Raw genomic sequence first — 15,627 nt, forward strand, 5'->3', positions numbered from 1 at the left:
AATTTTATTTCTATAGAAAATTTTGTCAAATTTTTATTTCTATAGAAAATTTTTTAAAATTTTTATTTCAATAGAAAATTTTGTGAAAAATTCATTTCTATAGAAAATTTTGTGAACATTTTATTTTTGTAGAAAATGTTGTCAATTTTTTTCTATACCAATTACCAATAGATAATTTTCACAGTGAAAGCAACATCCACGAAAATGATCTAAATGTAGCAGTAACAAGTAAACAATGCCGTAAGTTTGGAGGGGCTAATAACTTTGTGCACAACATGGGACGCATAAAAAAAAATAAAAGAAAAAATGTAGTGGTACCTCCTGTCCATTTGATCATTCTGGTGTTAAATATTTGTTTTCACTTTGACGAAATTTGGCATAGGTTCACGGTTGTCTCTCGTGCCAAAACAATCTACCAACATTTTCAGAAAATTTTACCAAGAATCTACCAAATGTAAAAAATGAAGTTTTTGATTAAATTTTTCATTCTATAGAAAGTTTTGTGTCAAAATTTTATTTCTATAAACAATTTTTGCCAATATTTTATTTCTATAGAAAATAATAATAATTTTCTCAAAATTTTATATGTATAAAAAATTTTGCCAAATTTTTATATCTATAAAAAAAATTACCAAAATTTGTGCAGAAAATTTTATTTCTAAAAATTTTATTTCTATAGAAAATTTTCTCAAAATTTTATTTCTATAGAAAATTTTGTCAAATTTTTATTTCAATAGAAAATTTTGTTAAAAATTCATTTCTATAGAAAATTTTGTGAACATTTTATTTTTGTAAAAAAATTTGTCAATTTTTTTTCTATAGATAATTTTATCAGAAATGTTATTTCTATAAAAGATTTTTCCAATTTGTATTTCTATAAAAAGTTCAAAATCGTTTAACAATTCTACCAAACAGTAAAAAAATCAACCATTTTTGGTAAAATTCTACTTTAGGTTTCCCTTATCAGTTTTAAGCCCAACATCATTCCTCTTTTCTATGCTATCTTTAGTCCCCACCCAATTGATTGTCTCATCCTACTTTACATTTTCAACAATTTTGCTACGCATAATTTAAAAATATAATAGCTATAGAATATATTTTTCTGTGACCATTCACCCAACAAATTCTCAGGCAATTTTTGTATTCTATTTTCCTACACAGAGTGTTCATGCGATTTTCTGAAAACCACAATTACATATGGAAAATTGGTATAGGCATTATATTTTAGAACCGTGGTAAAATCAATGGTGGTGATGATGACGATGCCCAGGATGCTGGCAATCAGAGGGTTCAGAGTTAATGCTAATGAAGGTCTTACAAAAAAAAAACAAAGTGATTTACCCACAACAATTTCTGGGAAACCAACAAATGACCAGAATACAAAGACAAGGACCTTTTACCCTAGACAATACCAAAGGAAACAAAAAATTAAGAGAGAAAATGACCAAGCAATTGAGGTATTTGCAAGATGTAGAAAAAAATGTTTCTAGATTTTTTTTCTTCGCATCAACAGCGTTAATGGTGTCTTTAGAATCTTGCATATTTTTTATTATTTTAAACCAAAAACTACGTCTTTTCAACTTAGCTTTGATAATCTTTGAAATTCAAATTGTATTAAGAATAAAAAGGGTTTTTGTAATTTAGCCTTATAAGGTTATAGTTAAGCTAAATCGCTATCCAAAAATATTTTTTTGTTATTTGCTTGTTAGTAAATCAATACCATAAAAGGTCTTTAAGAAATATTATTCAAATTCCTTTGGCATTGAGAAAAAATATGAAAATTTGTTAGCAAGTGGATTTTCATATGGGTCATTTCAAGAAATATACGAAGAAATGTCGAGTTCTACAATTTGTTATAGTCATTAGGAATGGCTTGCAGACAATCATGTTTATTCTTTGATCATAAATAGAAGCATGTGAAATGCAGAGTAAAATCTAAAAACAAATAACAAACAGAGTGATATTTTGCACTTTATTTATCTTTGCCAATTTTCTACTGAGTAAATACCATACCTTTTGGTCATGGACTTATCACTTTTTCATGGATTATCCCATATGTCCCATACATATATGGTAAATATATTCAAGAAGTTTTGGTTTTCTTGTAGTCTGAACCCCCACCAAGATAACTTTTGCTTTTCTTCCACTTTAAAAATACTTTAAATGATTTTCTGAATTTTTATAGATATGGTAGCCAGTTTTTATTATGGGCCTGGTTAAAACATTTTTCCAATTCAAATTTAATGCAATTGTAGCAATTTTGTTTGTGCTTGATAAATAAAAAAAAATGCAAACGCAGCCGAAGGAGTCAGTCTACCACACATATATTTTGTGTTAAACTTGGCTTTTGTGTCATGCTTTGTCACAAGTGAAATTGCATATTTTTTAAGCATACTCCTACTTCTTCTTTCCTTTAGTTTTTTCTTTACAACAATGTGAGACTACTTTGTTATTTGTATGCTTAGAAATATACAAGGAAAAAGTTAAAACGCTGTCTAGGCCTTTGGATATAAGCAAAGCAACTTTTTTCATGTACCATGGCCTTTCATGCATTGAAAATGTGATGTAGATGGCCCCATCATCAACATCATCATCATCAACGACGGAAGCAGTAAATGCTGAGGCCATAGTCAGGTCCTCATCACTGGCTATGTCTGTGACTTCGTGGTATATGATGTCGTCTTGGTTGTCGGCGACATCATCATCATGAAGTCCCATAACTATAAAGAAGGGCATGAACTTTTCTCTCAACTTTTTTTTATAAGTATAGTGAAATATTTTAAAATAGCCAGTAAACATTGGAAAAATAGAAAAAAAAAACAATGCATACAAGAGAAAAAAATCAAGATAACAAAAGATCACCCTCTACGTCCGGTAAATGGACAAATGCCTTCTAAACTGTCTTCTTGAACTCTTCTAAATAATTCTACTACCAAATTTTGTTTTACAAAGTAAAATCTAAATACTGTCTTTAGGACATAGAACTAGAAATATGAAAAAAGCCAAAAATTATGGGAAAAAACGTCTTTCAACAATATCTTCTTTTGTTCTATTGAATGATGCCTGCAAAAAGTGTGGTCTAAAGTCTATTTTAAGAAAATATTTGAAAATCGTAAAATAAAAAAAGTTACAAACAAAACCTACATACATACTCTAATGTTATTACAGCAACTTATTTATGGTCGTTCGGGTAACACTTAAGTTTTTTTGTGTCGCGTGCACGATACATTAACAACTGCTTTGTTGACCAAAACTCTTAACAAACTATGTTAGAACAAAATTACAGAGCCGTGGAAACAAAAACGAAGAAAACAAAATTCTAAAGACATGGCAAAAACATTTTTCCAATGGAAATACTTTACTATCACGTTTGTTTCTTGAGTCTTTTGTTTGAAATGTTATATGCAGGTGAAAAAAGAGAGGAACAAAAATAATCCCCTTCTTTTTGTTTTGGACTGACTTTGGAGTTGGAGTCTTTTGTTTAAATTTCTATGTTAATATTTATTACTATCAACATTTACTATCACAGCAATCTAAAAATTTTAATGAAAATATGTTAATGATGAAAAAATCACAAAATTACACATGGCCAATCAATTTTATTGCATAGAATCCTAATAATAAACAAAATAATAGCATAACTTTTAACGTCGACAAATGATATATCGCAAAATTATTAAACCACAATATATGCTAAATTTTAATCGTAGGATGAAAGATATAATAAAGCAAATTAAATGAAAAATCTTAAATACTTCACACATATTCTACACACAGAGAAGGAATATGATCACCTCAAATATGTTTCAATAGCAAAATGTTATTTTTGGATGGTGACCATGTAACATATTTATCGCAAAAATGTTGTTTTCTCGCCAAACATAACATATTTTCCAAAAACAGATACATAATATCCGAGAAAATAACAGGGTTGCGATAAAAATGTTATATTTTCACCGTCCAAAAATAACATTTTGTTCTTGAAACATGTTTGAGGTGAACATATGCCTTCTCTGGGTGTACGCTTTGGAGATATCTAGTGAGTAAATAATAGATTTTTTTAATTTCGACCAATACAAACCATAACACGTTTAAGACCAAAAAGAAAGTTTTTTGTATATTTCAGTGATTATAACCGAAAATTATCTTGACTATTTTTCTTAAAATTTCATTTTTATAATCAATTATTTATTTATTTATTTATTTTTTTTTTTTTTTGTTTCAGGTAATTGCCACTTATTGTCACTATATGCTGCAGTAAGTCTATGATTTAATTTCATTTTTTTTATAAAATGTATTGGTCTATTGTAGAATATTTAAATAAGGAAAATATAAGGTCGGCCTGGCTGGCTGTCATATCATATATCTTCCTTGAGATTGGTGGTTTATATTGGAAATTTTATTATACAATCCACACACAAAAAAAAAATTTTCTGATTCAATCACCAAATTAATTGGTCCAATTAATTTTTTAATTGAAATGTCTTCAATCACGAAAATGATAGTATCAATCACAGTTTTAATTGGGCATAGAAAAAATTCTTGATTAAAGAATTAATTGATTTTTTCAGCAAATTTCATTTAATTTTTTAATTGATTCAATTAAAAATTTAATTGATGTTGATTGCAAAACTCAATTAATTTATTAATTAAAAAAGGTAACTATTTTTAATTACTTTCTGAATTGACTTAGAGTTTTTATTTGGATAAACAAATCATTGTTTGAAATACATTTTTAATTAAAAATTAAAAAAAAATCAGCACTTTTTTTAACTGAATAAGTCTTCCGAATTTGATTAAAAAGTTAATTGTATCAATTAATTTTTTAATTAAAAATTTTAAAATTTTCAATCACTGGCTTAATTAACTTAATGTTTCTATCATGATTAAAAAGTTAATTGTATCAATTAATTTATTAATTGAAAACATTTTCAACTTCAATTAACTTTTTAATTGGAAATATTTTGGTGATATTTTTTTCTGTGCATACATAACACTAAACATATATTTTTGAAGTTTTTTTCGAATACTCTTAAATTGTACCGATTTGAAACACATTCGGAACATTAAACGAATGCCTTAGTGCCACTTTCTATGCAAAAATTAATTTAAAATGGAGTGATATGGTAGAGCCATTGGCCTTTTGTCTTTGTTATAACTAGAAATAGGAAAGTGTATAGTTTTAAGAAAAATTTAACATTTTTTAATTACACCTACTTAAAAATTTCACAAAACAAACCAAACTGAAACAATAATTTACATGTTTAAGCTTTACCCTATTATAGATATTTCCTAGCGAAATGCCGCTAACTTTCTTAATATATTAACTTTTTCTCTTCCGTCCATTAACGCCATGGTGCAAAAGATACATTAAATATCAGTAATTTTCCTTATACAGTAGCACAAAAATTAAAATTATACATATTTAAGTATATGCTAATCAGAATCATTAAAAACCCATTAAAGCTCAAATGAAAACTTTTATTTTCTAAATCTATAAATCGATGTCAAAGTTTAACTAAGAAATTCACTTTTACTTTCCTAAACTATTCCTAAGCTACCAAATTACCTGTTTCACAATAAAAATCATTATTATAATTTTCAAATATATACTTTTTCAATTCCATTTCTCCTTCTTCTTGTTTGTTTGTTTGATTTGGTCATTTCTCCATATTACTTGTCTCAATCATATGGTGTATTTTTGGTCTTTTTCTAGTAAATAAACTCATCAACTCCTTTTGATTATTCCAAGCACGTTTTTATTTGATTATATGCATTTTAAGGTATACTCATAGTATGTCTCCATGGTATTGTGTTTATTTTTTGGTTGATTTCTTTTCACATCTTTGCTATTCATATGGAATTCAAATATATTCATGTTTTTAGATTCTGACACCTTTTTCATGCCTACGGTGGAGAGTAAATAGGAACAATTTTATGCACATTCAAGTTAGAGTATGTCGTATACACACTATGGGGTGATGAGTTGTATGAAAGATATTTTAATGGGAAATTATGTTTGTCTTTTTTTTCGGACTAAAGAAATTCTATTGAGTCAGGTCACTTTCGATTAGAAATAAGTAAAAAACGGAATCTGATATAAAATCAAGGAAATAATACACTGAAAAAACAGTGAACCCTTTTCCATTGCAAAATGAACTAAACTGTAGTAATATTGACCATGATTTTGCCCTTAAGATTTTTTTCAACTTGTCTAGTTTATAATTTTCTTAAATTTTAGTACATCTATAACATTGTAGTTTAGTTCATTTTTACTACACCATAAGATTTATATAACCCTACCAAGTTAAAAAGTCAGTATTATTTTGGTTTACTTGCTTATTTTGTGGGAAACCCGATAATAAAAATTGGTTAACAGTCTCTTTAAAATGTCGACGACTAAACTATTTTGAAATCAATCATTCCAAAGTATAGAGAAATTAAATAATTAAAGGAACAACAAACCGTTTTACTATTGTGAAAATTTTCATACATTAAAATTAAACTTTCTTTAAGCAAAAGTACTTTATTATAAAAACTTATGATGAAATTTCTTAATACAATGTTTTTTTGTGAATAAAAATTAAGACCAAGTGGAACAGAGGGTAGTTCATTTGAACCCGCTGTTTGGACATTTTGACTTATCCTTTTTTTTATTCGTCGTAGGTAATTTGTTCATATATCTTGCTGGAAAAAATGGAAACAATAATGAAAATTGTTAAAAATTAACACCATGTAATGAAATATAATTTTTAATTCTTCATTTTAGCTTGCAACTTACCATATTTGGGGCATTTTATTAAATGGTGTAAGGAATTCAACTTTTCTTTGGAAAACGTATCTCATAAAATGTGTACCTGAAACAATTAGAGAAATAATGAAGTATTCTAAATAAACTCATAAAACTGTTGTTATGGATGTGAAGGATATAATAAAATAAATATTCTAGTTGAAAGAAAGCCAAAGTTTTAATTCAAAACTTCCCAATTCTCTATTAAATTGTACGCTGAGGGGAAATATAAAAAGATGTCCAAATTTATTTGGGTTACTCTGAAATTAAATATTTATTTTTTACATTAAATAAAATTATTAAATAGGTTTTCAAAAAATCTAATAAAAAAAATAACAATATGCATAAAAAACCTAATATTCTTGATAACCCTAGACAGTCATCATTCGTCAAAATGACGACACGTAATTTTATTTTCGATTTAAAATGCATTTTAGTCTATAGGGAAATGGTAAATTTAAGTTATACTAATTCGACCGTTTTATGAACGGCGCCTTGAAATGAGCCGTAGTCAAAATGACGAAGGATGACGTTAATGTACAAAAAATAAGGATGACTGTCGAGGGTTAGAAGAAAGTTAAAGAATCCTTACCAATTCACTATTAAATTACAGTCAAAGGAGTACTAAAAATTTGTCCAAATTTTTAAGGGGTTATTCTGAAATTAAATATTTGTTTTTACATTAAAAATATTACATTGGTTTCCAAAAAATTTGATTAAAAAATACTAAAATAAGGTATTAAAAACCTGTAATTTTGATGATAAAAAGGTCACAAAAACGTAAATATTCTAGTTGAAATAAAGCCAACTTTTAAAAGAAAACTTACAAATTCTCAATTTTTTAAATTTGTTTGAATCCATCTGGTGTTGCTCTGAAATTAAATATTGTTTTTACAACAAAGAAAACATTAAACTGATTTCCAAAAAAAAATTAACAAATAATAATATACATAAAAAATATTCTTTTTAAAAGAAAGTCATATTAAAAAAATACTTACCAATTTATGAATAAACTATACGCTGAGATATAACAAAAATTTTCCAAATTCATCTGGAATTGAATATTTATTTTTGTACATAGAATAATAAAAATTTCAATACACTTTCAATTTCAACATATTTTCCTAAATATTCTTAATAACTTTTTTCTAAACTACCGATTAAATATTAATAACTTTCATTTAAAAGGTTTAATAAACAAACACCAATATATGTCTCAAAATCCAAAATATTCCATGCCTTTATATTCCCTTGTTGCATACCTACTTAAAAGATGCAACAGCCCACGCCAACGCCAACTCTACAACTGAAGCATGCCAAACAAAACCAAGCAAAGCCAAAACATTCCTACAACAACAAAAACACATGTGCCTTTATTGAAAACAACACCTCATCCAGCCAAGTAAACCATCCGCGAATAACAAACACACACACACACACAAACCACTAAATGAACAAAAATAAAAACAACCCCACGCTCATGTATACACAACAAAACTCAAGTAACATCATCTTTACATTAATCACATTACACTATGCCGATAAAGATCTCTGTACTATGCATTAGTTCATCGCATCTGCTGACAATTTACTCTAAGAATAATATTCGTAAAGGCACACAAGTTTATGAACGATGAAACGTTTAACTTAAAATTTGCAAAATTTTCATGAAATGTTATCTACCATTTTTGACGAAAATGTCTATAAATTTAATTACATGTGAACTAAAAATATTTCATTGTGTAATTTTTTACCAACAATTATTAACTATAGGAATTGTCAGTAAGAAATTGCTATCCACTTTCAAGTTCATTTTTCGTAAAAAAATATTTTCTCATACAAAAAAATCTTATACACCCAGAAAAAAGTGACCCCTTCTTTAAGTTAAAATGAACTCATTGTGAAGAAAGTTGAACTTCGTATAGCGCCAAAGACATTTTTATTTGTTTGAACGATGTGATTTTCGTAGAAATTAGGAATAATGCATTCCATATATTAGTTAACATTTTCCTATATTTATATACCACTATACTACAGAATGAAAAAATTTAACTAATTTGAATTCATATATGGAATGATTTTATTGAAATTTTTTCATTCATTTCGACAAATCTTACACATTTGTGGTAAAACTTTTACTTCATAATTAGAACTGCTTACCTTCGTTTTTAAATACAATTTTATTTATTTCTATAAGCAATTTTATCTTCAATAAAAGACATGTTTTATTAATATATTGAATATATTTATTAAGAATCAACAGCATCGAATCTCTTTGAAATATTAATTTATTATTCCACTATTTCCAATTTCCGTGTGATATTATCAACTGTAAAACGCACTTTTTCTTCTTCTTGTACTTTTCACTTTTAATAAGTTGCTGCCTAACCATTTTGTCCTCCTTTTACAATTTCAATACCTACAAATATAAAAAATCATAAAACATTTTTGTTGCAAAAGGTTAGCGTCACTGAATATTACCTGATAATTGAAGATTCCAAAATGAAGACAAATGAAAGGGTTGTTATTCTGCTGGTGTTTCTTTCTTTATACACTATCACGAACATTGATAGATTTATTTAAAAAAACGAAAATTTTTCTCACTAATTTAAAATAACAAATATTTTATATATTTTATTTGTTATTTATTATATTATTTTACCATATTATTTTTTAACAATCTCTCCGCATACCAAAACAACGCGATTCCAACTAAAAAAAACAACCGACGCGCAAATATATCGATTACACCCACGCGCAAACACATCGATTACGATGACAGGTATCGATTACAGGTAGACAATAGAAATGTAGGAAAATTTCCTATATTCTAACAAGTGTGTTTCCTTAAGTTTTGAAAGGATTGCATACTTCTTAGTACGAATGAACTAAAATATTTTTCTATGCCAAGTGTTGTTCGTACGTATGAAAAACTTTCTATTATAAAGGAAGTCGCAATTATCATTTTATAAGAAATTTTACTAATTTTGAGGAAACTTGGTTTTAGTTCGGTTTTTGTTTATTTTTACGAATGCTTTGTTATCGGTGAATAAAATTTTCTTTTTCAGTAGTAAATTCTTATACCCAGCGAAGAAAATAGTATGAGTAAAATTCCATGCCTTATTCTAGTTAATGAACTAATCCTAACTGCTTACAGTTTAGGATTTTTTTACTGAAACGAGTAAATTTTATTATTTTTCACAAAAATTTACCTTAATGGAAATAAAATGGATAAACTATATTGATGAAAATTTTTTCCTTTAGTTTCGAAGGCACTTTTTACACCCAGAAAAAAGTGCCTTCGAAACTAAGTAAATTGCACTTATTATTTAGAAAATACTTTACATTTCACAAGTAGTTTTATAGCATGACAAACGAATTTTGAACTACCAGTTAAGAAATTTTTTAAGGAAATTTCCATCGTATTTTGTAGGCCATGAACTAAACGATTGCTACTTAGAATTTGTAAAATTTCCTTTCGAGTAGTTAATTTTCGTTGAAGATACGAAAAATGAACTAAAATTCTGGAAAATTCTTGTAATAAATTATTGTAAAAATCTTCTTAAATTTACGAGACACTTTTTTTCTGTGTAGGGAACCCTCAGAAAAAAGACAACGCAACTTTTTATAGCTGGTTTTATTTATTTCATGAAAATTGGTTTAATTTAGTTAAATTTTGCCAAAATTGAGAAAAATTTTCTTAATTTTAATTTTTATTTGTTTACTTTAATTAAAAAGTAAAATCAATAAATTTTGCTAAGATGCTATCAGGTCTCAGATCTTAACATGAAATCTCAATCCAAAAATTTTAATTACCATTGGTATTTGACAAGAAAAATGTGCTATAAGCAATTTTTTACTTACATTTGATTGACAATTTACCATTCACTAAAAATTCCACATTCATTCAAAAGACTTGAAAACTAAAATTCCTGAATTGAATGATTAAAATCAAACAAAAGACTTAAGACACGAACACATTTTTTCTTTGAAGACTTGATTGAGGCTTTTCACTTTATATTGTTCTTGTTTTAGGAAGCAAAAGTCTTCAATCAACTGTTCTGAATTACCATTTTTCTAATTTTCTACAATGCTTTGCAATTTTCTTTGTCCATAGCAATACAAAAATGTGCGTGCTGTTATGTTCTGCCAAAGTCAATAACACAAAAACACAATTTTCCAATTCAATGGAGTTTCATTGATATTTTATCAGCAAAACTCAATTCTCTTTGAATTTGTAGTGAATGTTTGCATTGGAATTGTGTCTATTTCACCCCTCTCCTTCATCAAAGTCTATCTTGGTTTTAGTTAATTAAAAATCCAATCACATTTTATAGGTTGCTTTCATACACAATTCAATAAACACCAATGCTCAATGCCAAACTGAACATAAAGCACGTGACAATTTTTACATTAACATTTGCTTTATTTTTTCCCCTATCATCATTATTATTCTAAAGAGTTATTCTGTTTTATTTTATTTTCTTTACGAAATATTTTCACATCTTAGTGATTGTAATTTAGAAAAGTCTTATGAAAAATTTTGTATATTTAAAAGTACTTTCCCATGTTTATTATGCTCAACTCTTTTTCTTTGGTTTTTCGAGCTCTTCCTCAATTGAAAATGGGCTTGCCCCTAGGACATAAATTATATTTATGCTATTAGAAAACATGATTTAACTATTTTCTTTCGTTCTCACATAATAAAGCAAACTTCGTAACAGCTCTCACATTTAATAATTCTTAATTTTTTTCTCTGGATTCTTATTTCCATTAGCACTTTAAATTATAAATTTAAGTGTTTTTCATGAAATCCAAAGGCCTTGAAAGGCATATAAAATAAGAAAACATTTCAAAGATTTTCCCAAAGAGCATTTTTTGCTCGTTTGTGGTTTCTAACACATTTTCTATGATTAATTGAATAAACGCCAGAGTTCTTATCTTCATTTTGCTAAAAATGGGAAAAAATTAGTTGCAGTAGGAATGCCACATGCAATGCTAGTAAAAATTTACGCTTTAAAAGATATTGCATGAAAAATTGTTTGTTGTGAAAAAAGTAAAGACCAAACAAACTTTAAAATACAATTTTCTATGGAAATCTGATGGACAAGCCACATTTTTTTTCTTATATTTCTTTTACTTTAAGCCACACACACAGAGATATTGCAAAACCTGAAAAATAAACAAATATTCATAATCCTCCAAGAGAAAAGTGGAAAATATGGGTCAGCTGGTTGTTAAAATGCCAAAGCATGAAACCAAAAAACCATAGTATTAAGCATGAATGGCTATTATGGTCAAGTTTCTTAAAGTGGGAGAAAATATAAAGAAACATCAAGCAAAATTACATTTCTTGATAGTAATTTTATGTTTTTTGAAATTTATTTAATGTAGAAACTCCCAAAAAAGTCATATCAAAACTAATAAAAACTTTGAAATGAAAATATAAAACTTTTAATATGAAATAAGATCACAAAACCCTCCAGCATATCAAATGAAGCATTATAGACAGCATTATATCAGCTGAGCATATACTAATTGGCCAAAAGAACTCCAGGTTTCAAAAATCTGAAAATATGGACATTTCCAACGAACATCCGAGATGATACGAAGGGGAACTTCTCGTATATCAACACAGCTCGAATATATTTGCAATAATATGCAACCTCTACACATCCCAAGATACCAATTACAGAGAATCATTGCAATATTCAAATTTACTCAGAATAATTCAAAATACTTGGGTGAGAATTGCAACTCTAACACACTTTCAGTCCATTGTGATATTGACTAAATATATTGTCCCTTTTATATAGAAGAATTTCCAGCTTTTACAATGAACTAACCAATTATACTTTTTTCATTGGTTAACAATTTTAATAACTAATATACCATTTTCCAGATCCAGCAGATATTTAAAGTACACGCACAGAAAAACCATGTTTGGACATGGTTGCCGCATCCATTTAATGCTTATCTAGAGCATGTAATTGCCGCGAAAACCATGTATTTGGTCTTTGTAAAAATAGTTTTCGAGCGGAGAAAAATGTATGGTGGCAATAAGCATTTGAATGGTTCTCAAATACCACAAACATGTTCTATCATTAAAATGATAGAATTTGAGACCATTACATGGTCGGGAAAATCATGTACCTGACCATTCAATTTTTTTTACTTTTTTACAGGGAAAAAACTATTTTTATAGGTTAAGTATAAATATGTCTAGAAGCATTACATGGCCATAAAGACCATTTACATTTTTTTTGTGACCATTTAATTTTTTAACTTTTTTGCAGCGAAAAGAATTTTATAAAAACATTGAACAGATACACACGATTTTCATTTTACGCGTCAGTCGTGTGTTGATTGTTTCTTGGAATGGACGGAGAATACGGATTTACTGTGTTTTGTGTTAATTTATTTATTCAGAAGTGGCACGTGGTTTTATGTGAACACAAAAAAGTAATTGAAAAAATGTACCTGTTTTTTGTTCTGCATTTTGATATATGGTATAATTTATTTTTATTTGCAGTTACATGATGTCTGCGTTGGTACATTTGATGGTCACGAAGTAAATATGGAATGATTACTTATTGTTGAAATTGAACCAAAATAGAGTGTGTAAAAATATGTGGTGTTTGCTTGCACGACAGTATAAATACAAATAAACAATGAATTAGTTTATAAATAAATAAAAACAAACAAATAAATTTAATTTTGTGTTTTCTTTTCTCAAGTGGCGTCCTTTTTTCGACGATGAAAAAAGTATTTTCATAAAGATCAAAACATGTTAGGTTGTGACCATGTTCTTTTAACTAGGAGAAAAACATTTTTAATGAATACCATAACATTTTAAATAGTGACCATTGTCTTTTCATGGAAACAAATTTCTTTTTATCAATATAATAACATTTTAGATGAGGACAATTATATTTTTCTTAGAACCATGTTCACTGAGCCAACATGGTTGCAGTTTAAAATGTTACATGGTCTCCGCAAAAATAGCTCCTATCATATTATTTTGCTCTTCGAATATGATTGTGACAATCATGTTTCTTCTCTGCGTGTAGGGATTGTTATCAGAATCAAATAGTTGATGATTTTAAAATATGAAAAAGTGGAATTCTCGGAATTTCGAATTACTTCTGTTATCAAATAGATTTTTTAATTTGAATTTATCAGATAGAACTTCTTCTCTCCTTCAATGGGTACCATCAGTGTTTCACATTTAGGTGACCCAAAAATGTCTATCCCAAAAGTACAGGCATTCGCTATCCTCTAGATAGCTTAGACAAAAGGCATTTGAAAAGATCGAATGCTGTCGGCGGAGTTTCGAATGCTGTCCTCAGTTTCTTAACCGTGAAACCATTTCCGAGCGGAATTTGAGCGAGTTTCTCCATCATTTCGAAACATATACACCAGAGACGAAGAAATATTCGAAACAGGGACTTGGACTTTCTTAACGTACACCAGAGAAGGCGAAGCATGATCCCTTACTACAGCTTTCAGGGATTCATAGTCAACATGGACTATAAAATATATAAAAATCAGTCTTATTTAGTGAAAAATATCATTATTAACCATAATAAAGTATAGGCTTGCTTAAAAGGAAGCATCGGTTTCCAATAGCCCTCAATTATGCTTTATGGTTTTCTGTGTACAATTTCGATCATGTGTTTCCTTTTTTATCTAGAAAACGTCAATAGCAAACAATACTTGCAAGACAAACTACCAATAACACCTCTATGAGGTATTTCCAATATTTTTTTTATTTTTATATTGCTTACGAACAAATTAGGCCAGATAACGGCTTTATGAAGAAAACCACAGACTACCTATAAAAACAAACAACAAATAGCACCAAGTATAAAAAAAACACCCAAGAAGAACAGAGATTTATCATTCTTTTGCATAGAAGGAAATAAAAAAAAATGAAATGAAAAAAGCTTCCTACAGATACAATAAACCAACCAAAGCATCACTAAAGACCACAAACACAGCATACATATATTGGAAATTCATGCATGGTAACATATGTATGCCCACCTATATATGACATAGCAAACCACAAACGTCCATGCATGTACCCAGCCAACTCTGTATTTATTTTCCTCACAGATATCCGAGATTCTTTTGATCCAATAATTTAAGCATATATTGGAATATTTAAATACTAGCAATTTAAATTTCAATGACAATAATATGCAATTATATTTCAAACATACCATAAAATGGTAAACAATTGTCATAGTGATTTCCCAATATATCCCATATCTATAAAAACATAAGCTTAATATTTAAGCAATACAAAACTACACCCCTCCCTAATATTATAGGTGGTTATTGAATGTAGTTATTAACACTTCCAAAGATGTTCTGAGTCGTAGAATGAACTTTTCTGTTCAATGCCCCAGAAAATGTGTGAATTATTTAAACGTAGACTTCATGAAGAAATAAATCAACTAATTGGTTATATAAAGGGTGATTTGTTAAGAGCTTGATAACTTTTTTTTAAAAAAAACGCATAAAATTTGCAAAATCTCATCGGTTCTTTATTTGAAACGTTAGATTGGTCCATGACATTTACTTTTTGAAGATAATTTCATTTAAATGTTGACCGCGGCTGCGTCTTAGGTGGTCCATTCGGAAAGTCCAATTTTGGGCAACTTTTTCGAGCATTTCGGCCGGAATAGCCCGAATTTCTTCGGAAATGTTGTCTTCCAAAGCTGGAATAGTTGCTGGCTTATTTCTGTAGACTTTAGACTTGACGTAGCCCCACAAAAAATAGTCTAAAGGCGTCAAATCGCATGATCTTGGTGGCCAACTTACCGGTCCAT

The 15,627-nt window shown here is 28.2% G+C and overlaps 1 protein-coding gene and 1 long non-coding RNA gene across 2 annotated transcripts in view; both read left to right on the forward strand.

Annotated features, from left to right (window-relative positions):
- tyn (trynity) overlaps positions 1-15,627 on the forward strand; it is a 92,354-nt gene that overhangs the window by 50,395 nt on the left and 26,332 nt on the right. The gene's annotated exons all lie outside the window — the stretch shown is intronic.
- LOC142231977 (uncharacterized) lies at positions 13,093-13,500 on the forward strand. Its single transcript, XR_012720980.1, has 2 exons — positions 13,093-13,252; positions 13,323-13,500. It is a non-coding gene; the product is annotated as an uncharacterized LOC142231977 (long non-coding RNA).

The sequence above is a fragment of the Haematobia irritans genome, chromosome 3 (genome assembly GCF_050003625.1).
Source record: "Haematobia irritans isolate KBUSLIRL chromosome 3, ASM5000362v1, whole genome shotgun sequence".
Lineage (NCBI taxonomy): Eukaryota > Metazoa > Arthropoda > Insecta > Diptera > Muscidae > Haematobia > Haematobia irritans.